This window comes from Macrobrachium nipponense, chromosome 28, assembly GCF_015104395.2.
Source record: "Macrobrachium nipponense isolate FS-2020 chromosome 28, ASM1510439v2, whole genome shotgun sequence".
Taxonomy (NCBI): Eukaryota; Metazoa; Arthropoda; class Malacostraca; order Decapoda; family Palaemonidae; genus Macrobrachium; species Macrobrachium nipponense.
In genome coordinates, this window is record NC_087217.1 from 60,953,719 (window position 1) to 60,980,022 (window position 26,304).

Genomic DNA, 26,304 nt, shown 5'->3' on the forward strand with positions numbered 1-26,304 from the left:
TGAAGCAATCCTAAAATTAATTTTTTCCCTCAATTTTTTATAAATAATGAAGGGTATTTCGTAGGAGGTCGGAGAGGAAATTTGTTATAGTTTCTAGTTTATAATCTCACTTTCATCACTTCCTCTTCCTCATTTTTTTTTGTTCGTATTTTATCTTATCTTGATCGTTTCATGCACAGTAGTTTTATTTCTTTAGTTTGTTTTTGCTGTTGTCATTTGACACTTTCGGGGCTGTTACGGATTGATGATGCTGCTGGCCATGGACTTGGAACTTTCTTTGTTGCTTTGTTGCTTCTGTAGCTGTTGTTGTTCCTATTGTTTTATTAGCTAATTTTATTGCCGTTATTACGGCAAGTGGCGTCGCTAATATTACAGATTTTCGTTGCTGTAGTTAATGCTAATTTCATTGATGCTAGCGTTTTTTGGCGCTATTGATTTTGCTAATGTTATAGCAGCTGATGTTTTGGGTACTTTGTTTTTGCTAATATTATAGCTGCTGATGTTTTGGGTACTATGTTTTTGCTAATATTATAGATGCTGATGTTTTGGGTACTATGTTTTGCTAATATTATAGCTGCTGATGTTTTGGGTACTATGTTTTTGCTAATATTATAGCTGCTGATGTTTTGGGTACTATGTTTTTGCTATATAATTATTAGCTGCTGATATTTTGGGTACTATGTTTTTGCTAATATTATAGCTGCTGATGTTTTGGGTACTATGTTTTTGCTAATATTATAGCTGCTGATATTTTGGGTACTATGTTTTTGCTAATATTATAGCTGCTGATGTTTTGGGTACTATGTTTTTGCTAATGTTATAGCTGCTGATGTTTTGGGTACTATGTTTTTGCTAATATTATGCCTGCTGATGTTTTTGTTGTTATTGGTTGGTTTTTTCTAATATTGTAGCTGCTGATTTTTGGGTACTATTGTTTTTGCTAATATATAGCTGCTGAGTTTTTTGGGTACTATGTTTTTGCTAATGTTAATAGGCTGCTGATTTTGGGTACTATGTTTTTTGCTAATATTTATAGCTTTTGCTGATGTTTTGGGGTTACTATGTTTTTGCTAATATTATAGTGCTGATGTTTGGGTACTATGTTTTTGCTAATGTTATAGCAGCTGATGTTTTGGGTACTATGTTTTTGCTAATATTATAGATGCTGATGTTTTGGGTACTATGTTTTTGCTAATATTATAGCTGCTGATGTTTTGGGTACTATGTTTTGGCTAATGTTATAGCTGCTGATGTTTTGGGTACTATGTTTTTTGGCTATGTTTGTAGCTGTGATTTTTGAGTATTATGTTTTGCCCCTATATTATAGCTGCTGATGTTTTGGGTACTATGTTTTGCTAATGTTGTAGCTGCTGATGTTTTGCGTATTATGTTTTTGCCCAATATTATAGCTGCTGATGTTTTGGGTACTATGTTTTTGCTAATGTTGTAGCTGCTGATGTTTTGGGTTCTATGTTTTTGCTAATACTGTAGCAGTTGTTTTTTAAAATATTTTTTTTTACTAATATTACAGCTGCTTATGTTATTGTTACTAATGTTTTTTTTTATCTAATATTATAGCTGCTGATGTTTTTGTTGCTAATGTTTTTGCAGCTTATGTTTTTATTACTAATATATTTTCTAACACTGTAGTTGTTGATGTTCATGTTACTAATCTTTTTCTAATAGAGCTGCTGATATTTTACTTTTGTTATTAATATCGCGATTGTCATTTTATCGTTAACATTTCTCTGCCGTTACAGCCATTGAGTTTTTATTTATTTTTTAAAATGTTTTCTACTGTCTATGGTATTATTGCTTTTATTTTTATTGGCAATTCTATTTGTGCCTTTGTTGTTGTTTTGCTGAAGTTGTTTAGCCATTGTTTTTCTCCATTATCAACGGCCTGTCAATAATTTCTCCCTCTCATTGCCTTCCTTACAAGAATTCCGTGACCGAGAGTAGCACCATATCATCGCAGCAAAGGAGACTGGTGTTCCGAAAGCTTGGATGGACTGATCACAGGCTTCGCTACGTCAGTCAGCTACCGCCAGTCATTTGTTTCAATCGTTGATTGACGCGTTCAGTCATTCGGATTCGGTCTGCAGTTATGCTTTCTCCCTCGCTCAGTGATCGTACCCGTCTTCTGTTCAAGTTCTCTCTCTCTCTCTCTCTCTCTCTCTCTCTCTCTCTCTCTCTCTCTCTCTCTCTCTCTCTCTCTCTCTCTCTCTCTCGTTTCTTCATTGTCGTGATCATAGTTGTGTGTCCATGTATACTTATAGTGAAGATTATATTTATGCTTATGTATATGTATATGTATATGTATATATATATATATATAATATATATATATATATATATATATATATATATATATATATATATATATATATATATATGCATGGATTTAGTATATCACATCACCATGATTCATATGTACATGCATTAAGCTACGAATATCCTTTAATATCCAATTCGCTCTACCTCGGATTTAATATATTTTCATGTATGTTAACCGAAGGGGATTTTTTATCGTCCTCTCGTGGATTCGAACCAGCGCACAGAGGAGAAATCAGGACTTGCTGGCCGAGTCGGTATCTTCACTGAAGTCCTGATTTCTCCTCTGTCCGTTGGTTCGAATCCACGAGAGGACGAAGTTATTATAATCTTAAAAAAGAAAAAATTCCCCTTCGGTTAACATATATGAAAATAAATTAATTCGAGGTAGAGCGAATTGAATATTAAAGGACATTTGTAGCTTAATGCATATGTATGCATTTATATACATATATACATATGCGTGTGATTAAAGACTTAGATATAATAAAGAAACCGGTCAGGATTTATACCGTTTTGCATTTTTCCTTTGGTACATCTGCATATATACATCGCGCGTCATTGTAATTCTTAAGCATCTCTCTCTCTCTCTCTCTCTCTCTCTCTCTCTCTCTCTCTCTCTCTCTCTGTATATATATATATAATATATAAAATATATATATATATATATATATATATATTATATATATATATATATCATATATATATATACAATATATATATATATATATATAATATATCTATATACTATATATAGATATACATACATATGTATATATATATATATATATATGTATATAATATATATATATATATATATATATATATATATATATATATATATATATATATATATATATATATACATATATGAGTCACATCACATTACCGTGATTCATATACATACATCTAGCTAGAAATGTCCTTTAATATCTAATTCAATCTACGTCGGAATCAATATATCTTCATATAAGTTAACCGAAGGGGAATTTTACCCCTTATGCATATTGGACAAAAACTGCAGTTGTTCACACACACACACACCACAAGCAAGCACCGGCAGCAAAAACGCCATTATCGCCGGCAAAATGAAAATCGGCAGCAAATGCCATCAAACAGCGGAAACGCTCGGTTACCGATGCGAACGCAAGAGGGAAATCTCCCACGAGACCAAAATTTTTGTCGAGAAATGTCTATGCAGCACAAAGATAAAAAAAATAAAAATATAAACAAAAAAAAAGTTGTGAATGATTCTATGCGTCGAAGGAGAAGTTCCAAGTCACTGAAACGCATCAGGTGGATTTTCTTTTCTATTCTGTTTGCAAGGACGTACGGTGCTACAACATGCACATTTATATATAATATATAAACACATATATATACGTATATATACAAATGCATATATGTATATATATATACACATATAATATAGAAAAATTATATTATATATATATTATATATTATGGATATAGTATATATATATATATATTATATATATAATTATCTGCCTATTTATGTTAGGAAATTAATCCATGAATTATAATACAATAATATTCAGAGCCTGTATTCGAAACATGTTTCAATAGGATTTATTATCAGCCTATGTCTATTTACGCTTTTCCAAACTAATTTTTCCTTTCAAGTGACAACTTTGAGCTGAGTAAATGAGTGAGAGAAGATGATAATTTTAGTATCTCTATCATCATCACCATCATTATTAATACGATTTTTTCAGGGAAATTATTATTATTATTATTATTATTATTATTATTATTATTATTATTATTATTATTATTATTATTATTATTATTATTATTATGAACAACAAGAGGTAGGAGAAATCTACAATTATTTTGTTGTTAGAACTGCATTATTTTTGCAGCAGTACTAACATTGAGAGAGAGAGAGAGAGAGAGAGAGAGAGAGAGAGAGAGAGAGAGATTACAAAATACATAAGTTTCGTTTTCTCAGAGTCAGTAGCATGATATATATAATTAAATTTATTGATTTAATTTACAAAATACCCTAACAACAAAGTTAGACGCAAACGCTGATGTATAATGTTTTAAAGATATGATCTCATGAAAAAAAAATAGTTTGAATATAAGACTTTGAAAATAATATCTAGTTTTGATAAGTTACAAACAGATTGTAACAGAAAAAATATTTTTTTTTTGGTATGATAGACTGGTAGTGTAATTCCAAACAAAGTATTTTTTGTTCAGAAATAGACATTATTATATAGTTTACAAGAATCATGATATGGTATTTGTACAGAATGTTTTATCTTATTATTGCGCGTGATATTGATGATGGAAAACTTGATGTTTGAGATACACATTATCTTTTATCACATATCCTTCCCTCTACTTACACCTGCTATGTATATTTATATATTATATTATACGTATATTTATTGTATGTTGTAATGGTACTTTTTTGGAAATTGTTTTATTAAGCTATAAAGTTTTCCCTAATGCCACTTTTCATTTTAACATTACATGCTGAAGAATTGAATAACATCATCTACACCGCAGTTCTGTTACAAAATTAAACGTTGATACTGAAGTTATGCGAGTCTAAACCGACTACATTAGCACATTAAAAAAAAAAAATCCAGTAGATAACGTATCTGAAAGAAAAGACTTTACATTAAAAAAGAAGGAAAAATTGTTTACAATGACTTAAGATTTATTGTCCCAAGTTTTGGCGCGAATTTCCTGGAGTCCTTGGCTTGGATGGACTGTTGAGGAGCAAAAGCAGCCAGTCATACAAGCTCATGCGGGTTGCGTGCGCAGTTCAAGTCATTTTTCTTCATATATAGTGAAGAAACCCAAATCAAGGTTGATTCCTGCAAGAAAAGACACAAGATTTTTATTGTCTTCCCTTCGTAAACGTGACGACAAATGCACCTCTTATTTTTTAAAGAGAAGATTCGGGCCACTTATTATCCAACGGAATGCGAAGCCTGGCGTGTTACCATTTTGCAGAGGAAGTGTGTGTGGTGGCGATCCACACAGTCATGAATCTTTTTATTCTCGAAAGCTGTAGTATTCTGTCTATTTTCGTGTCATGCGCCTAATCTATATTGTTAGACTTATGTAGGAAATGATGCGGCAAAAATATCTGAAATCGTGCATTTAAAGTTACATGGTTATTCTGTAGTTGTTCAAATACATCCGTATTCAGCGAGAACGGCCACGTACATAAAATATTTATGTATTTTATGCTACCGAGTGTTATATTGGGTAACCTTTTCGTTAATTTAGCTGCATTTGGAATGTATGTGAGATGCTTTACGTGCATATATACTGACAGTGGATATGATAGCATATGTAAAAGGTACTGCACTTAAATGTCTGTCGTTCTAATTGCTTGATGCATTCTTCATTTCATCATTTAGATCTCAATAATTATATTCCTCCTCTAACTATGACTGCAAAGGATACCTTGCAAAGGAATACCCACAGGCACCCACATCCCTTCTATCAGCCGAATACGTATGACAATACTTTAAACATTCAACTTCAACAGAAGTTCAGCGTGAACATAAAAATTCACCCTAATTTTTTATAAAATTTCTCAGAAATCAAAATGACCAGCGTCCTCAGAGACTCTCTTGACAGAAATAAATTAAATTATGAAAGAGTTCTATAGGAGGACATTCTGGTGAAAAAGTAAAGCTACCCAACCATATGCGTGCTTAGGCCTAGTTGTACCGTCAAGGTGACTCGAAACAATAAGCCTACAGTTACTCTCAAGGTCAGCCGAAGAAGATATCATCATCTGATACAGAGGTATAGAAGAGAATACAAAAGCATTCTTTTCTACGTAAAAAGATGACTCGATCCGCCAGACACAAAAATATTTCCTGCAGAACGGAGATCGGCCTAAAGATTACAAAAGGGAGCAACTTAGGTGGGACAGAGAGCCAGTCTCAGAGTGCGTGCAACAATCCGGGAACAACTGGCTTCCATCGTGGGGTGAAACTGAGAGCACAAAAGAGTCTCAGAGCCGCACGGGAAGGCACGAAGGTTGCCAAGGTAAGTGCACGTCTTACGTTCCTTTGTCAATGAACGGCTCTCTCGTTTGCTCTGAACGTACACGCGTCCGCTTTAGAACTTCACCAAAATGTTCACAGAGAGTTGCAGCACATTTCCACGGGAAATGACTTCGATAATGGCGCATCCAATCCACACCAAGGGTAGGGGTGGGGGGGGGGGGGGGAGGGGGGAGGGGGAGACCATTACTAACCATTGACAGTCGGTTACGTATTTCATGGGTATATTTATTTATCCTTTTTTTCACGTGAAGTTTATTACAAGTAGATTCCGGTCAGTAAATCACGGAATTTTTTTGTGAAATTTGTCGGGCTTTCGCAATGCTCCAAGAAATTAGATGAATCATCGTGAATCATTTCTCTCTGAAATTTAGTGTATGTGCGTGTGTTCCGCTGGAAATTAATACAATTGTAAATTTTGTATTTATCTTTCTTTTTTTATTGCATGCACATGAAACTCCTGATGCTGTGGAAGTTTTTGGAGTAGTTGTTCATTTTTGATTCAGCAGTTAACTGAAGAATAAAGCAACAGCTGCTCTCTCCCTCTCTCTCTCTCTCATTCATATACTACATATATATATATATATATATATATATATAATATATATATATATATATATATATATATATCCTGAGTGACGTAAGGTAGATCTACCTGTCCAACTGTGACCTTGTTCTATAGATCTTTGCATAAAGACAATAGGTAACGTTGCAAGTATAGTTATACACCTTTAAATGCGTATACGTAAATACAGTTAATCGTATAAAAGAGGCTACATGACTCTCCATCAACGTATATCTAACTACGAGAGAGAGAGAGAGAGGAGAGAGAGAGAGAGAGAGAGAGAGAGAGAGAGAGAGAAGCAACAGGTCTCTCAGGACATAAATAACTCCTGTTCAGTCAAGGACATTGCCTAAAGGACGTCTGTTTTTTGTGTGACCAAAAAAAAAAGAAAAAAAAGAAAGAAAAAAAGAAAGAAAAAAAAAAGTTCTAAGACTAAAGACAAATTGCAGGAGTCGAGTCCAGCGTTACTCATACTAGAAAAATCACCTTTAGGCGGAGACCATAATATAGGAGTAATTTGCCATTTCCACTCATCCGATTGGTATTTGGTTCTGCTCAATTATAGTTTCCGGTTGAACGTGTAAGGGTATATTCACACGCATATATGTGTATATATATGTATGTATGTTATATCTTTTAATATGTACATCATCATCGTTACAGAGGGAAGATCTATTTACCTGCTGAAGAAAATGTTGGAGTGCATGAATGGTGTTGAACCAAACCCCCTTTATGGAATGAAGTGTGGATGTTGAACTCCAAGAAGAGATTGAAGCCGTTGAGATGAAATGTTGAATTGCTTACATTGCGGAGTGAGATGTACTGGAAGTGTATGAAGTTAGAAGTTGATGATGATGTATTATTTTGTTGTCGTTGACCCACGTTTATTAATTAAACTTACACACGCACACACAGATAGCAAAACCAGGCATTCCGCGAACTGCCTGAAATTTCAGGCAAATAGCGAAATGCACTCAAGGACATTTGATCCACTAGGGGCTAGTATTAAACGCGGTGAAACAGGGACTGACCTACACTGTTTCGCTGTGTTTAGTACTAGTACTTAGACCTTAAGGGTCACATGTCTTCAACATCTGCTTGAAATTTCAGGCAATTCGCGTAGTGCAGGTTTCGTTATGCGAATTACATAACATGAATCCGGGGAAAATTTAATGACACTTATTTCTTATTCTATGGGATTCGAACCCTCACCGACTAGTCACTAGTATGAATAAGACTACGAGTTTTCCCACCATACTGGGGGACCTTCCTTCCCGTAGGGGGTGGTAGTACCATCAGTGTATTTCATGTGGTGCACTGTAGGCATTAATTAAGGCTCTTTGCAGCGTGCCTAAGACCCCCAGCTGCAACCACTTCTAGTTCCTTTTACTGTACCTCCTTTCATATTTTCTTTCTTCCATCTTACTTTCCGCCCTCTCCTAACGATTGATTCATGGTGCTACTGCGAGATTTTCCTCCTGTTACACCTTTCAAACCTTTTACTCTCAATTTCCTTTTCAGCGGTGAACGGCCTCATAGGTTCCAGTGCTTGGCATTTGGCCTAAATACTATACATTCAAAGATTTGAGGGACCTCCCGTCGAAAGAAGGGCTTAGTTGTGGATACCTTTAAGTTGTGCAGAAGAAGGTTCCAAACCAGTTCTGGCAGAAGCTACATTAGCACCCCACTGTAGACATCTTTTTATCTTGGTCCTGAAGGAAGTTGTTTTATCTGAAGTGGTGGGGGAGGGGGGACGATAAGATAAACCCATGGCACCTACTGATCTTCCTCAGGGATGCGCATTAAAGGCTTCAGTAACATGATCATCGCTTTGAATAAAAGACGCAAGAAGTCATTTTGTCGAAGAGACCAGGTTGCACACACACACACACACACACACACACGATAAGAAGTAACGCTCGTCATAACAGCTTCTCCATTCATGCAGTTATTAATGTTGGAACTTTTAAAACAATGCAGAATATTTCTCTAACCTAAATTTAATGTTATCAGGGGAATCGGCACAGCATCCAATTATTGCTAAATCTATAAAATACAAGGCTCTTTCTCTTCGAAATCAGATTCATGCACAGAATAACGATGTGTCCGCACTCCAGTAAAACATATCATAAGGACATATCTGTAAAAAAAAATTCAAGTATGTATATCTTAGTTTTACCACCAGACCACTGAGCTGATTAACAGCTCTCCTAGGGCTGGCCCGAAGGATTAGGCTAGGAACCAATTGGTCACCTAGCAACGGGAACTACAGCTTATTGTGGGATCCGAACCACAATATATCGATAAATGAATTTCTGTCACCAGAAATAAATTCCTCTGATTCCGCGTTGGCCGAGCCGGGATTCGAACTTCGGACCACCGATTTGGCAGCCGAGCGCGAAAACCACTCGTCCAGCGTGGAACTGGGCATATGTGTAACACATCAAATACGTAAACGAACAGGTTGAAAAGAACTCGGCAACTGTAATTGGAGAACAAATCTTTGGAAAATACTGGATGGAGCACTGGTTAGGACTACCAATACGATGTTGACTTGTATTCAACCTGTTTGTGATGTGTGGACGATAAGATGCCAATGTTTGTTTATGACGTGTTTTTCGTTTTACTGAATTGTGAACGCACGCTAAGAATAACAAGGATGAAGTCATAAGGTGAGGCAAATCGTTTGAAACTCGAGGTTTATCACTAAAGTATGTTTCAGACCAAATGTTAAAACCTTTGCCAGCGAAGATGGGAGTAGGTTATGTTTTCGCATCGTGTTTCTTTTATCAGGACATCTAAAGAGTGGGAGGACAGAATTCGATGAAATTTGGTACATGTATTCATTTGTTGACATTCTTGACGTGGAAAATTTTCGGACGAAATTAAGCCATAGTTGACCTTGCGTGAGAGAATTCGCTGATTTAAATGCCTCACTTGGGACTAAATGGCGTCCGTTGATATTAGTTTCTGCGTTTAAGGGCCATACATAATTAGCTTCTGCATTCATTGTCAGAGTACACCCTGAGCTGCTTTTGCATTTTAATGATTCTTGTTTTTTTTTTTATCTATGGTCGATGGTTTCTGTACGAAAGTTCATTAAAGATAGCGTCTTGAACCGAGATTTTATTAGCTATTTTAACAAACTATTGATGATGCAAACCATAGAGAATAAGATATCAAATGTAGCTTCCCTTCTCTTTCCCTTCTATTTGCACTTTATTCTCATTTTCCATACCTCACTTCTAGTACATCTCCATCCCTTACTCGCTATTGCTCTGAGGCAAACGAGTGAATTTCACTTCTCGGCATTTTTTTCCTTCGCTTCTTCCCGTAGCAGGGGGATTGGGGGGGGGGGGGGGGGGGGGTTGGAGCTAGTGTTCGGCCCTTAGCTGTAACCACTTTCGTTCCTTTTACTGTACCTCCTTTCGTATCCTCTCTCTTCATCTTACTTTCCGCCCTCTCCTAACACTTGATTCATAGTGCATCTGCGAGGTTTTCTTCCTGTTACATCTTTCAAACCTTTACTGCCAGTCTCCATTTCAGCGCTGAATGACCTCGTAGGTCCCAGTGGTTGGCCTTCGGCCTAAATTCTATATTTAGCTCAACTCCTTCGCTTCTGCCCTTTTGCTTTGATCGTTACCATTAATGGCTATTAAATGGTTTGAGGTTAATGGAATGTTTCCCGGGGTGGTAATTCTGTTGGGTACTTTCTGTTGTTATCGATATCTACATGAATACTGAATACTTAAATGAATATGTCCAAATACGAGCTTATCTGTGTTTTTGAGTCTTCACCACGATGAAGGCAGATGGAAATAATGAAAAGAACATCCTTTTCTCGTCTCATAACTCGACAGGGCCACACAGTTAATCAGCAACTATACTCGGTCTTTTTTTCATCTGTCCACCCGCCTGTGGTGTTTGCGTATGGTAACACTGCGTCCCGGGCTTGAGATAGTTACATTCAGCTTACATTCAACAATAATAATAACATCCTATTTCGAATATTAACGGTGTAATTCGCATACAGTAAATTATTAAAAAACTTTTCAGTTACAAAAGTACACCCAGATATCCTTTTATTTACCTAAAACTTACACATAGCGTAACTATCTAAAGCCCGGGACGCAGTGTTACCATACGCAAACACCACATGCGGGTGGACAGATGGAAAAAAAAACATAGTATAGTGTACGATACCCAGCAACGTTTGGAGAGCCCTTGGGTATTCTAATCACGCAAAAGGAATCTTGTCTTTGGCCTGGTCTCGATAATCGCCGGTGCCAAGAATTTGGCAGTTGACATGAAACATCTTGATCTAACTATCTCAATGTAAACAACAACAACAGCAGCACCAAAGCACTTTAATTCAACACTTATCTTACAATTACTCGTCTGTCGATTTGTAGTCACTTTATGCATATATTGAACTTCTCCGTCCGTCGACGAAATACTCATACATGAAGTTTTGTACTCTTTCTTGCGCGTCGATGAGGACGCGTCATGGCTGAATTGTTACCAAGCTCGCTCTCTCTCTCTCTCTCTCTCTCTCTCTCTCTCTCTCTTTTCTTAAATCAAGATTTAAAAGAAAAGTAAGGACTAAGAAGTTTGAACACGCCGGCTTATACGACAAACTTGTGCACACTGGCCTCGCTACATCATCATAGAAGGCCAATTACCGTCATGTACAACTTGACATTAAAGCAAGCTTAGTTGATACCGCGGACCTTGGAAAGTTTCCTGGGCCAAATTACGTGGGATAACAGCTGACACATCAGGAGTCTACCTCATAAAATGTAAACCATTGAGAATGATGTCTCATTTCGATTATTCCGCGAATCTTTGAACCTCGCATCAGAAACGTTAGATCTCGTGGTTTAGCCTCAAATTTCACTCATTTTCTTCTTGATTGTTGAAATCTTTAGCGATTGTTGTTTTCAAAATTGATATACATTAGGCACAGATGATACTCATGTGTCAGGAAAAAAGGTATATTTTGTCGAGATCGATACTGTGGAATCATGAGTGACTCTTTGCGTGGGTAATGTTCATCTCCCGTGAGTTTTTTTCCCATAAATTTTGGGATATTATCTGCGACTAAACATGAGAATCCGAATGGCCTCTCCAGGAAACAAACAAGAAAAGAAAGCAAAAAATAAGAAAAAGGTTGAGAATAAAAATGAATTAATCACGCGTTGCAGGTATGTCCTACTCAGACACAGAAAATTCTTGCAATAATTAGTTTCGATGATTTTATATCTTTGCAGAAATATATACCTTATATATATATATATATATATATATATATATATATATATATATATTCCTACACACATACACACACACACACACACACACACACACACACACACACACACAATTCCCTAAGCTATCAGCGACGGAATTGTCACTTCCTACTGTTCTGGTCTGTGGTTTTGGTACACAGGGAATATTTGTAGTGGTTTTTGATGATTTTACGCGTTTCCTTGTAAGTCGTTAGGATTATAAAGTTTCCGAGAATAGCGCATTTATATAATAATATATAATATAATAATATATATATATATATATATATATAATATATATATATATATATATATATATATATATATATATATATAATATATATATATATAATATATATATATATATATATATATATATATAAAATATATATTATATATATATATATATATAATATACATACATACATACACGCGCGCACTTACATGCGCAAACACACAAAAGAACACACACGCACACTTGTACAGTTACTTACGTCCTCCTGATTATGGAAAAGTTTTGGAGTGTGAATAATCCAGTATTGCACATCCTTCTTAAAAATCTCTCTCTCTCTCTCTCGTCTCCTCTCTCTTCTCATCTCTCTCTCTCTCTCTCCTCTCTCTCTTCTCTCTCTCTCTCTCCCTTATTGCAGGAAGCAGGAATCTCGCACAAACATAAGTATTGATCTAAGGAGATCTTCAAGCGTATCAGACTGAACCTAAAATGCTCCTTTAGTAGAGACAAATGTTGTATGAAAATCTTAATACAAATCTTTTATTGATTAAAATGGACGCCTCTACCTGATTCAATGGAGCCTTTACTTTAGAGTAGGTAACATTTCTCATCATCAAAAGTCGAGTGGTAAAAATAAACGTCAGCAGTAAGTTAGGTTAGGGTGTCTCTCTTTGAATAAGCTGACTTGCCTTTCAGTGAACATTTACCCCCAGAGTTTATATATATATATATATATTTTGCTGTATTTCCGCCGTGAAAATCGTTATTGTCATGATATTGTGCGAGACCAAAGTTAATTTTGCCCTTAAAAAGGGCAAACAGAACATTTCGGAAGGTCATTTAGTAGAATGGACTATTGTGTGATCTCTGCTCCACGCCCATGACTTTGACGCTCCGAGCGATTGGGATATCTCTTTCCTGATCCTGTTGCTGCTGCTAGCCGTCTGTTAGAACGTCTGTTGCCTTCCTGTTTTTTTATTTTTTAATGAGAAGTTCCCTGCTGCTATTTGGCGTTATAGCTTTCTTTCCCTGGAGAGGGGTTATTCATTTGAAGCAGGAAATCTCACCAGGAAATGGATAAGACTCACTTCTCTGCGGTTTCGAGCCACTTACTTGGAAGTTACTGGCCAAGAATATATCCACTTAGTCACAGAGGGCGTGTAAATGCAGGGGAGCAGCTACCTTCCTGCAAATACTTTGGAAACTTTGCCTTTATTGCCGCCCCCCTCCCCCCCCTTGGCTTATAGTAGATAGTGGACACGTTCAATTTACAGACTAGTCCTATATCCAGTGGACCCAGATACGAATAATAGTGGGCCTACTGATACATATATTCGTATATATATTGTGTGTGTATGTGTGTGGGTGGGTAGTAGTGGTATGTCTATATATGCATATGATAGATTTATACAAATCCCTAAGTATATTACAAGAAAAAAGTAAGGAAAAAGATAACGTGAATCCCACAATAAATCTTGCTGCACTTCCACCATGTTGCTGATTTTAGAACGTCATCGAACACTAGAGCACTGACAATCCCTCCTGTAAATTATAGTACCTAGAACCATATATATAGTGAAGGAGTACTATGCCTATATTTACGTCAGTCAAGGACGGCATGTTTTTAGTCTGGTTACTGTCTGTCGGTCTGTCTGTCCCTACGACGACCTAAAAGCTATCAAACGAAAAAAACATCTTATTTTTTTACCTTGTTTCAGGGAACAACTGGTTAGGTCTTTGGCGTGGATCCAAATCTTGGCTCTGGAAGTACGAATGTTTTTATTACTTCGTTTTTGGCTATGGTCGCTCATGTGTGTTTTAAAGTAATTGGGAACCGACAGCTGTTTGTTCAGATAGAACGTCAGTGACACAAACCACGTATGAGTTTTCAGTCCCAGATTGCTTTTTATGGTGATAAGCGAAGAAGTACTGCATTCACTCGTCACATACACACACACACACACACGCACACCTACTCGCCCTTAGGTGGAGACATATATACATATATATATATATATATATATATAATATATATATACATATACATATAATATGCATATATATATATATATATATATATATATATATATATATAGACATCATTAAACATAACTTACTACTTTTAACTTTAGTAATGCCTTTTTTATTATCTATATCTTTTTCTTTTTTCTTTTTTAGTAGAGTAACATGGAATTTCAACGTTGTACCTTGCTTTGCATTGCTATATTCAATGTGTTTTGCATGTGAAAAAAAAATTTGTTTTGCTGCATTGCATATCAGTTTTTTTATTTTTAATTTTAGCCTGGTTGATGAGACACTGGTCTCGAAACGTCATTGTATGAATAAAGTAACTTATGTTTAATGCTGTCTACGCCTTCTGGTATACACACACACACACACACACACACACACACACACACACATATATATATATATATATATATATATATATATATATATATATATATAGTATATATACATATGTCACCACAGGTGAAAAACAAGAGACTTTTTGTCGAACCTGTTTCGACTTTATTTCTAAGCCATTGACGAGGGACTTGTTTTTATCGCCTGTGATGGTGTGTGATAAACAAATCACTTGTTAAAGTGATTATAATTATGCACATATGTATATATATGTGGTAATATATATGTGTACATATATGTGTGTGTGTGTGTATGTGTACTCGTATAATGCCTCAGCTAGTGAGTAACGGCTTCAAGTCGTCTGTGTTCAGTCATTATCGCCATCGCTTCTGGAGTCATTATTTTCCCGATCGCGCTGATTTATCGTCCGAACGAAGTGGCGTCATTCCCGCAAAGGTCATCGACGCCTTTTGTTCCCTGCGCCGAGTCCTGCCTGGATCCCTCTCGCGTTCTCGTAAATAGTAAGAGTCACTCCATCAACTATACTTTATATTTACCTGCCGGATTACGGGTGGAATGGATTTGCGATTCCGTTATCTGTAATTTCTATTCATTATTTTTTTTCTTTTTTTTTTGTACCATTCAATCGTCGTGACAAATGATGGTGTCTGTTTTGGAGGCTTCCTGATTCTATACATGCGCATATGCAGTGGTTGTGATTTGTTTATAGACATGTTGATATAAATATCCATAGATGTATATAACATATTTACATATATATATATATATATATATATATATATATATATATATATATAATATATGCATATATATATATATATATATATATATATATATATATATGTGAATAGATGGACCACAGAAAAAATAAAAAAATGATATAATAAAAATGCCCTCAGTTTTCTAAGACATCTTCAGTAGTAGGACAGATACCTAGTAGTAAAATTTGTCCAACACATATGCTAAGGTGACAGTACAAACAAGTAAACAAACGGTTGGGAAAAAATATTCACACCTGTTAGTAAAAAAAAAAGACAGGGGGTAGGGGAGGAGCCATAATTTGTGTCAGAAGTGAGTGCTTTGTGTACATAATCTTATTTATCTATGTTTGGGTTGGTCCATGCCTTTGTAACTACTTCCCTTAGAATTTATGAATTTTACATAATTTTTCCCTCTTAAAATCTGTGCATTTTTTTTTATATTTCTTTTGAAATATACTAAAACATTTCTCAGGTAAACTACTTCCCTTAAAATCTATACATTTTATATATTTCTTTTGAAATACTTAAAATGCCCGGGTAAACTACTTCCCTTAAAATCTGTGCATTTTATATATTTCTTTTGAATTATACTTGAACTGCCCAGGTAAATTACTTCCCTTAAAATCTATGCATTTTATATATCTCTTTTGAAATATACTTAAAATGCCCGTGTAAATTACCTCCATTAAAAGCTATACATTTTATATATATCTTTTGTTCCCTTAAAATCTATGCAATTTATATATTTCTTTGTTCCCTTAAAATCTATGCAATTTATATATATCTTTTGTTCCCTTAAAATCTATGCACTTTATATATTACTTTTGAGATAAACGGAAAGAGTTTTTACATTCTTTGGCTGGTGTCCATGTTCCGATAAAATCTTTCATATATAAAAATTAATTCCAAGTTTCTTTCCGGTATGAATAAGCTGTTCGTTGATGGCCTGGTTGTTTTCACTACCACGAACGGAAATTGCATTTCACCTGTGCATATCCTATATATACATCTGTTTATGCTGTTCTGTTCTCTTTTCCTATTATGTTCCAGCTTTACGATTATGAAAATTGTCACATGGCTTACTTGGAGTGTGGCGTACAAATCCTTTAGCATTGTCGATGGATTTTTTTTTTAAATAACTTAAGAATGGTTTTCTATTGATGATTGTCTCTCGTGTTATCATGAAATGCCATTTTTACCGCACGTAATGCATTGTTTTATACTGTATTAGTATAGTTTAATGGCTTGACTGTATTCCTATACTCTGTTTTTTTCCATCTGTCCATCCGCCTGGGGTGTTTTCGCATGGTAACACTGCGTCCCGGGCTTTAAATAGCTACGCTATGTGTAAGTTTTAGGTAAATAAAAGGATATCTGGGTGTACATTTGCAACTGAAAAGTGTTTTAATAATTTATTGTATGCGAATTATACCGTTAATATTCGAAATAGGGTTATTATTATTGTTGAATGTAAGCTGAATGTAACTATCTAAAGCCCGGGATGCAGTGTTACCATACGCAAACACCACAGGCGGATGGACAGATGGAAAAAAACAGAGTATAGTTATACCTATATCATTATGAGTCTACTCAGGGATATGAACACTTGATTCGTTTACTTTATTCCTTTGGCCAGAATAATTAGAAATGTAAATAGGAAGAGTTATTGTTTTATGCCCACATTATATTCAAACACCTCGCCATTTAAGTGTATTACGGTAAGACTACCATCATTTTACGTTCATAGTGAATATAGTTGACGAGACCAGTACATTCTCCCGAGTGGTACATTGCATAAATACATCCGGCGTTCTTATGATTTTAAGAACGGAAACGCGCATACTCAGTAATTCATTTACATACATACACATGTATTATCTATCTATCTATCTATCTATCTATCTATCTAACTATCTATCTATCATATATATATATAGTATATATATCTATCTATCTATCTATATTTATATATATACATATATATATATATATATATATATATATATATATATATATATATATATATATATATATATATATATATATATATATATATATATAAGAGATTATCTATCTATCTGTCTATCTATCTATCTATCTATCTATCTATATATATATATATATATATATATATATATAGATAGAGATAGATAGATAAATAGATAGATATACTATAAATATATATATATATATATATATATATATATAGATAGATAGTTAGATAGATAGATAGATAGATAGATAGATAGATAGATAATACATGTGTGTATGTATGTGTATGTATATATAATACATACATTTATATATATATATATATATATATATATAATATATATATATATATATATATAAGAGCTTGCAGCCATGAACTCATGATCTTGCATGAGTGTTGTCAAAATATTTTCCAGTCCATTGCCCCTGTGGACAGTCGGTCCACACTTCCTTTCGTTTTCTTGAGCTCGCACAAAAAAAAAAAGAAGGCCAGTCGCCAGAGCGAAGGCATCCTTGACCATCTATCTATCTATGCCTTTTTGTGGGGATGCTTCCATCACTTGCGTCGTTCAGCCTTTGTCTCTGATTCGGAAATCCTTGATGAAAAGAGAAAACGGCTTTTCCACTGACGAGAACACATTTCGTTTCCAGAGCTGATGGATGGACCTCCAAGGATTTAATAGCCGGGAGTTTCGCGGGCCATTATACTACTCGTGTTTGGGACTGTATTTAGTAACCATAATCTCTGGGCGATTTGTTCGTCTGTGGACACACTCGTCATCAATGGACTGGAACTTCTTCATTCCCGACGACCCTTTTTTTAATTAATATTTGTGGGAGATTGTAATGTACCTGGAATACTTTATCATGTGTATACATACCATTTTCATCTTTAATCTTCACGGGGGCCATTTTAATATTATTGATGCTTTTGCGTCTGAATTGTCCAGGGTCCCTTTTTAACGCAAATGTTATTGTAACGTTCAGTCGCTCGCTACAACTTCTGTAAATAAGCTTATTTTAATTGTGTCGTTTAAAGTTTATCTATTTCACCGACTGGGATAATATGCCGTCCGTTCACGCTTTTAACGTAATTGGACCATTGTAATCTTTAAGACCCCTTAAACACTCGTTTATTACTTGGACATACATGGAACTTGCCATTTTAACGCCTATGGACCCAATTATCATGAATGGGTTATCTTAGTGACCGTAAACTTTTAACGTTCGCAAGCGTATCTTCTTAGCGGGCACGAACCCTCTTGACCTTCAGTTATCCAGCTTTTTACAAATGGATTACATTGCATTGTCAAAATCTCGCGTCCTGTTTATTTCCTCATTCCACCTACCATTTTCGCAATATTACGTCTGGAAAGGTTTCATCTTCTTCCCCTCCTCGTATATATATAATAACCTGGAAAGTCATTCCTCCTCTCTTTTCGTATCATTTCATTTGGTAAGATTCAATCCTAGTTGACTTACCAAGTACGAGAAAACTAAGGATGGAAGATATGAAAAAAAAAAATTAAAAAAAAATTTGAGAAAGAAAAATATTTTATTTCTGAACTCAAAATGATTTCGGCGAAGAGGATTTTCATCACTGGCAGTGACCTGGCTGACATTTCACTGGTATTGCGAGATGTCAACGCTCGTACAAGGAGCAATGTCTGGCTGGAATTTCGCTTCCAGGGACAACAACAGGTTCTGGGGCGGCGATCGCCGTTCTGGAAGCCATTCGATGTCGTATTGGTCTCGCTTCCATTAGTCTTGGTCTTATTTCTCTTCATTGTCTCCTTTCCTTTGTTTCTTTGCTGCATTCTTCTTCGAACATTCTTCGCCTCGTTATTCTCCTCTGCCAGCTATTTCTCTCTGTTTATCCATTTGTCTCTTTGTCTTCTTTCATTTATGTAAATTTATCCGTTATTGTAATTTGTCTTCATCGTTTTTACTCGTCCTTTCCCTCCTTCTTTTCTCTTTTTCTTATAGATTTATTGCTGTTATTGTAACCTGCCTTCATTACTTTTAACCTCTCTCTCTCTCTCTCACATGACGAGGTACTCCCCACCAAACTCCACTCCAAACATCCCCGGAGGGGGGTTGGGTGGGACCGATCTAAAGGTAAAATCCCCGTCTCTCTCATTATCTGTTCTTTTTAAGACTTAATTAATGTGGCTTGTTTCTCCCTGTACTATTGTGAATTTTTTTCTGTGTTCGTCTTCATTGCATTATCTTTTCCTCCTCCTCTTCCTTCTCCTGATTTTTTTCATTCTTTTCGAATTGTTCTCTTTCTGTCCCCTGTCTTCTTACTGTGCTTCTCCCCTTACGAGAATTTCCTTATCTTCCTTCTTATCCTTGTCTCTCCATTTATCCGTCCTCATCATTAATTTTCTTTGTATCGCATAAATAACGCCATTTTCCCCCTTTTCCCATTTTACGTATTATTCACCCTCTTTCCATTTTCATTTACCCAGCCAAAACATCAATTTTCGCCTAGTCCATTTATTTTTCTCTCTTATCTTCCCTCCCTTTCTTAAGCACGTAACTAATCTTCTCTCCTCTTCTTGCCTCAGGTTCTATATCCCTTTCGTCTTCCCATGTCATAAAAGATGCACCAAAGTTCTAGATGCCTTCCTTATTTTTCATCTTCCCAAGATCTTCATGACGACCCTGATATCTTCCTTCAGAATTTCTTTATCATCCCTACCCTGTCGATCCGGTTAAAGGGTCCACCAGAATCCTTAAAAAAAAATGGTTTTTCTGTTCCCCAAATTTTATGAGTTTTTTTTTTTTTTTTTTTTTTTTTTTTTTTTTTTTTTTTTTTTTTTTTTTTTTTGCGTCGTCACAACCTCTAGACGCAGTGACCTTGAGCGGGGACCGCTCTCTTTATAAACACGGCAGTCCGCGGATCGCTTCCATTCAGGTCTCCGACGAAGGTAAGTCCGCCACGGCGGTCGAACGCTCCGTCGTCCCGTGTGTACATTGTACCGTGCGTGTTTGTTTAGATGTTTCATCACCGTAGCGATTGATGTATTGTGAGGTGATACATTTGTGTCGACTGCTTGCTTAATGATCTAGGGAAGCGTTAATGAAACGGAGTGACTTTTTGTTTGCTTATGTTTTAAGGTTTTGTGAATGATCATTGGCACAAGTCGTAGTATTTCCATGTTTGCTTGTACATAATATGTGTAGGTGTATGTATGTATGTGTAAATGTATGGATGTGCTTGCATATAATATGTGTAGGTGTATGTATGTGTAAATGTATGGATGTGATATTCTGATTAGTCTGTCTTAAGTCTGGTATTTTTCAGGTTTCCCTTTAACCTCACGGTGTGTTTAGTTCTGTATAGCAAAATTAACTTTCTATATATCCATGAAGGTTCTTGAACGATCATGGCTGTACACATAAATGCTAGTAGCGAGACTTAAAATGTCTGTCTAAAATCTTGAAAGTTCGCTATCGTCAAATGTCCGAAGTTGCGTGTTGTGCATAAGAACCTCGCAAATTCTTAGTGTTTTGTTGCCAAAAATGCGTTAAAAAATGAAAAAAATACGGTCTGCTAAATTTCATTCCTTAAATATAAACTATTTCTGTTCTTATTCCAGCCGCAGTCAAAAAGATACTTAAAAATTTTCACGCGTATGCATTTCATGGACAAAGGAATAGCGTTAAGTTGAAAAATAGAACTTGTTTCTGATTTGGCTTTCACTTTTGTAAAAAGAAAAAAAAAAAAAAAAAAAAAAAAAAAAAAAGCTTTCACTGAATATCACATAAAATTTCCGATATTCGACTCGACTGAAGAACGCACAAGTATTATTAAGCTTATCGTGAAAACCGGGATTCTGTCATTAAGTAAAACAACACTTAGTTTGAGTTGATGTGGTGACAGAAGTCCAAAAAGCTGAAACCTAACTTATTCCAATTCCAATTGGTTTCTCTGGTCTTGAAAAATATCATTATTAATGTCATTATTATATTTTGAAATTGTATCTGAAGCCTGCAACGCCAAAGAAGAAAATTTGTTTTTTTCATTGATGTTCTTCATTATAAATCTTTATCATTGGAGACGTTCCATTATTAGTAATTCTATAAAAAGAAATTATCCGTGAAATATTTACGTTTCCCAATTCCGCTCGTCCTTTCAACAAACAAAATGAGCATCTTTAAGTTGTGTCATTGTTTGGACTGGTAAAGTATTAAGTAATATCTCTTAGTGACCTTAGCTATAATAATACTAGAAAATATTTCTGGGAGTGACCTCCTCCTATTTGGAAAGCAGAGTCCCCGACCCTAGAAAAAAAAAAGAAATAAATAATAAAATAAAACTTGTTTTCAGTAGTAATTCTCTGTGCTTGAATGGTGTATGAATCTTATTTCTAAATAGATACCAGTATTTCTGACTTGAAACGGGTTTGGTAAGAAAGTTTCTCCTGATTCAGTCATCGCTTTTATTTCATTTAATACAAATCATCCATTATTCTTGAAACGCCATGTGTTTAAAGGAAATCATTTTTCTTGTAAATATCAGTAGCTATTACTGAAGTTTATTTTTTTCAGTTCCTCGATTTTTACGTGAATCCACTACATATGCATCACTATTTATGCATCATTAGTGTACATTTCTCTGAGGGTTTTTGAACCTACGTTCCAAAGACTTTTTATGTTTTCATAATTAGAATCATGATCTTATGCCTTCGGATGAGGTCTTCGCCAAAGGAAATTATCATCCTTTTCATTGTGAATTTACACGTCAAGAGATAAAAGAAAAAGTTTAGGGGGAATAGAAGAAAAAAAAGCAAAGAAACGCAGCAGCTGTGATAGATCTTCAGAACGGCTGCAGGCAACGCTTGATGACAATAAGTTCTAACCCTAAACCTAAAGGAGAGAGAGAAAGAGAGACAGGGAAAAGGAACCATGATTATAGATATTGCGGAGGGTGTAGAAATTTCTCTGAGAAGCATAACAAAATCAAGTTTCGTTTAACGTAGAATTAACAGGATAACATCAGAGGTCGTCCGGCGGGACCTCACACCTCAATGACTTTGCTGAAATCCCGGTTACCAAGGGTAAATATCAAATCCAGCAGTAGGTTACAACTGCTGGCCAACGCCTAAGTCCTCCTAATCAGATTCCAGTCGATGAGAAGAAGTATTAGATTCAAGCAAGGTAGCTACGTAGGCTGCTTGGCGAGTTTCTAGGCGCTTCTTGAGTATCTTGTTTTTCTGTCGACAGGACTCTGGTTTGTCTTCCCTTGTCAGTCAACTCGGGGTCGTTGTTGTAAAGTCTCTCGGTATGAAAACTAATTCTCTCAAAAGTGGATAAAGCGATTTGGAGTTATCTGGTTTTGACTTCCCAAGTTCTGTGACCGACTGGAAAGGGCAACAGGACGATTTTCATGGAATGATTTTGCTTGATTTTTAAGCAAAATCATTCCATTGTCAATGTCCGCAGCTTTCTAAAATGATTCAAGTGACAAAAAAAAAAAACTTAAAGACAGAGAAACCGAATTCTTGAAGAGAAAACGAACCTGAAACTGTCGTGACCCTGAGGCCTTTAATAATATCTTCCATCGCATGAAAAGAAAGAAAGAAAAAAAAAGGAGTATTGGATACTAGTTCCAAAGGAAAGAATCTTAATAACAGAGCCCAGATTTCGTATGGAGTGTTTGTTTTTAGATATATTTTCTCACATGACTCGAGCTTTCTATACTAGTAATACCTTTATATAAATATAGCTCAGATAGGTACGTATTCGGGTCTTATGAGTAGGTATTTCAAGCGATTGATATTGTGGAAGTTTCCTGCACTGGGGACCCATCCCTGGTCTCACAGTTAAAGTTTGAGTGTCAGACTGTTGTTGGTTTTTTGGTTTTTCTTTGGATATGTCCGTAATTAGGGAGAAACTACACATTAGTGGATATATTATACATATATACTATATATATATATATATATATATATATATATATATATATATATATATATATATATATATATATATATATATATATATATATATATATACTATATATATATATATATATGTGTGCGTGTGTGTGTATTTATATGATGACTGGCCGATGGTGTCGTGTTGCAATCTTGAAGCCACTCGAGCTTAAAGAGGTGGCTGTTAGACAACCCTTAAGGGTCAGTTTTGGTTGTCTGGAGAAAAAAAAAAAAAAGTTCACTGCACATTCCTGTACAGAACGTTAAGCGACTGTGTAGTTACCATAATAACAATGTCAATAACCAATATCAAATTCCTCCGAAGGAACCTTCTTTTATCGTACAAGTCGGCAGACAACGGCTTTTAAACCCTGTGTAAGACAGCGCTCGCTTCGCAAAAGGTGTAATCTTTCAGTTTCGTATCATAAGAACACTTAGAAGTGCGACGATCCCATGTTACAGCCTGGGGCCGATAATTGCAGCGGATTGTTTTCTTCTTCTTCTTCTTCTTCTTCTTCTTCTTCTTCTTCTTCTTCTTTTTTTTGAGTGCGTGTAATTTTGCTTGGTGTATGCGAGCTCCACTCGCCGGGCTCAGTCTTAAGAACTCTGGTAAAGATGTTATGACTCTGCACATGCGCCGTAGGCAGAGGTTGTTTTCGGGAATTGAGAAGCCGGTTAAATGGTTTATAATTTCTGTTGTTTGGCGCCTAATGGCGATGGACGGAAGAGATTTATTAGTCTGGGCTTGAAGGGAAAAGGGGTAGAACAGAAGGGGTGAGTTGATGAAGAAAAGGGCATCAGTAAGAGGGCTCTGGAAAGGGTAGACAAGTAAGGGTTACAGGAGAGAAGATAACTAAAGAAAAATGTTGCAGAAATGAAAGGAAAGTAGCATAAGAAAGGGAACAAATCGTGCAGGAGAATGTATATAAATTCAAGAAGGTTAAAATGAGGTCGAGAACAATTGAATAAAGCCATTCGGAAAATAAGCAGAGAAAAAAAAAATCATACCCAGATCCAACTTCGTCGATGTTTTATTCAATTTTTTCTTATTTTGTTATTTTTCTTCCATATCGCCTATTCGTCAAGGCCGAATACATCAGAGGACATTAGTTTAAACCTGAAATATGCAGTAAACATGGCCGGTAAAACGTCACATCACGCAATTACGTAAAATGTGGCGTGTCATTTCCTTTTACGTATTTCGCAAGGGATCGGACAGGATCTCTCTTTTTTTTTTTATATGATTTTTTTTGCGAGTATTGAAATTCCCACGCACAACTTGTACTTCTACCCGGGGCGTATCCCGATCGCTGAGGCCCCCCCCCCCCCCCCCCCCCCAAAAAAAAAAGGGTCCTACGCCCAGCCGTACCTCATTTGTTATACCTGGGAGTCCTCTCTCTCTCTCTCTCTCTCTCTCTCTCTCTCTCTCTCTCTCTCTCTCTCATATGCGAGTGTAGGTTCATTTTTCTTTCATGATTCCTAAGATTACTTACATTTAAATAATTTACTAAGTCATCAGCACCCCTTTAACTGAATATGTTTTACTTTAGATTTAAGAATACAAAACTTACTTAATTGGTAATTAAGACATAATTGTAAAGTAACTGAAAAGTGAATGAATCTTTTGCTGAATATGTGCACATACGCATTCAATACTTACAGATAAGTGCATAGATATATAAGGGTAAGTGTATTATGAGTTCATTTTGAAGCTTTTGGCATTGGCATTAGCGACTCAGAGAGAGAGAGAGAGAGAGAGAGAGAGAGAGAGAAGCACTGTTCTGAAGTTTCTTCGGCTCAATCGAGATTTCTGTACGACATATAATGCTGTATACAAAAATCACCTATGACCGACAGTTCTCCAGTTGCTCACCAGATGCGGTAGAATGAGGGTGTGTCCCGTGGCTCCAGAAAGCGTTGCCAGATGAACGATCCATGTTAACTATAACCTTAAATAAAATAAAAACTGCTGAGGCTAGAGCGTTGCAATTTGGAATGTTTGATAATTGGAGGGTGGATGATCAACATACCCATTTGCAGCCCTCTAGCCTCAGCAATCTTTTAGATCTGAGGGCGGACGGACAGACAAAGCCGGCACAATAAGTTTTCTTTTACAGAAAAAAAAGTTATAACACGATTAGCGAGAAACACGACTGTCAACACAGTTTCGAAACAAATTGATAATTCGTTTGGTTTTTTCTTACTTAAAAATAAAAAGCCCTGCTTAGGTAATTAATTATTTCTATTTTATTTCTTAGTAACTTCACCTTATTAAACCGTAGGGATGTTACCATCAGTGCACCTCATGTAGTATATTTTAGGCATTACTTAAGGGTCTTTGTAACGCCCCTTCTGCCTCCAGCTGCAACTTGATTCATTCCTTTTACTATACCTCCGTTGTTATTTTCTTTCTTCAATCTGACTTTCCACCCTCTTTAAAAATTGCTTCATGGTGCAACTGCGAGGTTTCCCTTCTGGTAAACCCATTAAACCCTCTTCTTTTCAACTGCCCTTTCAGTGCTGAATGACCTCAGAGGTCCCAGGACTTTGCCTTTGTTGGGCCTAAGTTCTAGATTCTATTCTCCCTTATGAAAAATAGTTCGAATGAATTAAGTTAATAATTGACTAAATTTTCCTTCACATTAACCAGTCCTGGATATAAATCTTCGGGGTTTGTTGATTGACTTTTTTTTTTTTTTTTTTTTTTTTTTTTTATCCGTGACTCCACATGTACAAAGT

At 35.7% G+C, this 26,304-nt stretch overlaps 1 protein-coding gene across 1 annotated transcript in view; it reads left to right on the forward strand.

Moving 5' to 3' along the window:
* The first annotated feature begins 6,259 nt into the window (after nt 1-6,259).
* Nucleotides 6,260-26,304, forward strand: part of LOC135201796 (mucin-2-like) — a 38,535-nt gene continuing 18,490 nt past the window's right edge. The window contains exon 1 of the mRNA XM_064231062.1: nt 6,260-6,377. The gene's annotated coding sequence lies outside the window, so the exon portion shown is untranslated. The remainder of the gene's footprint in view (nt 6,378-26,304) is intronic.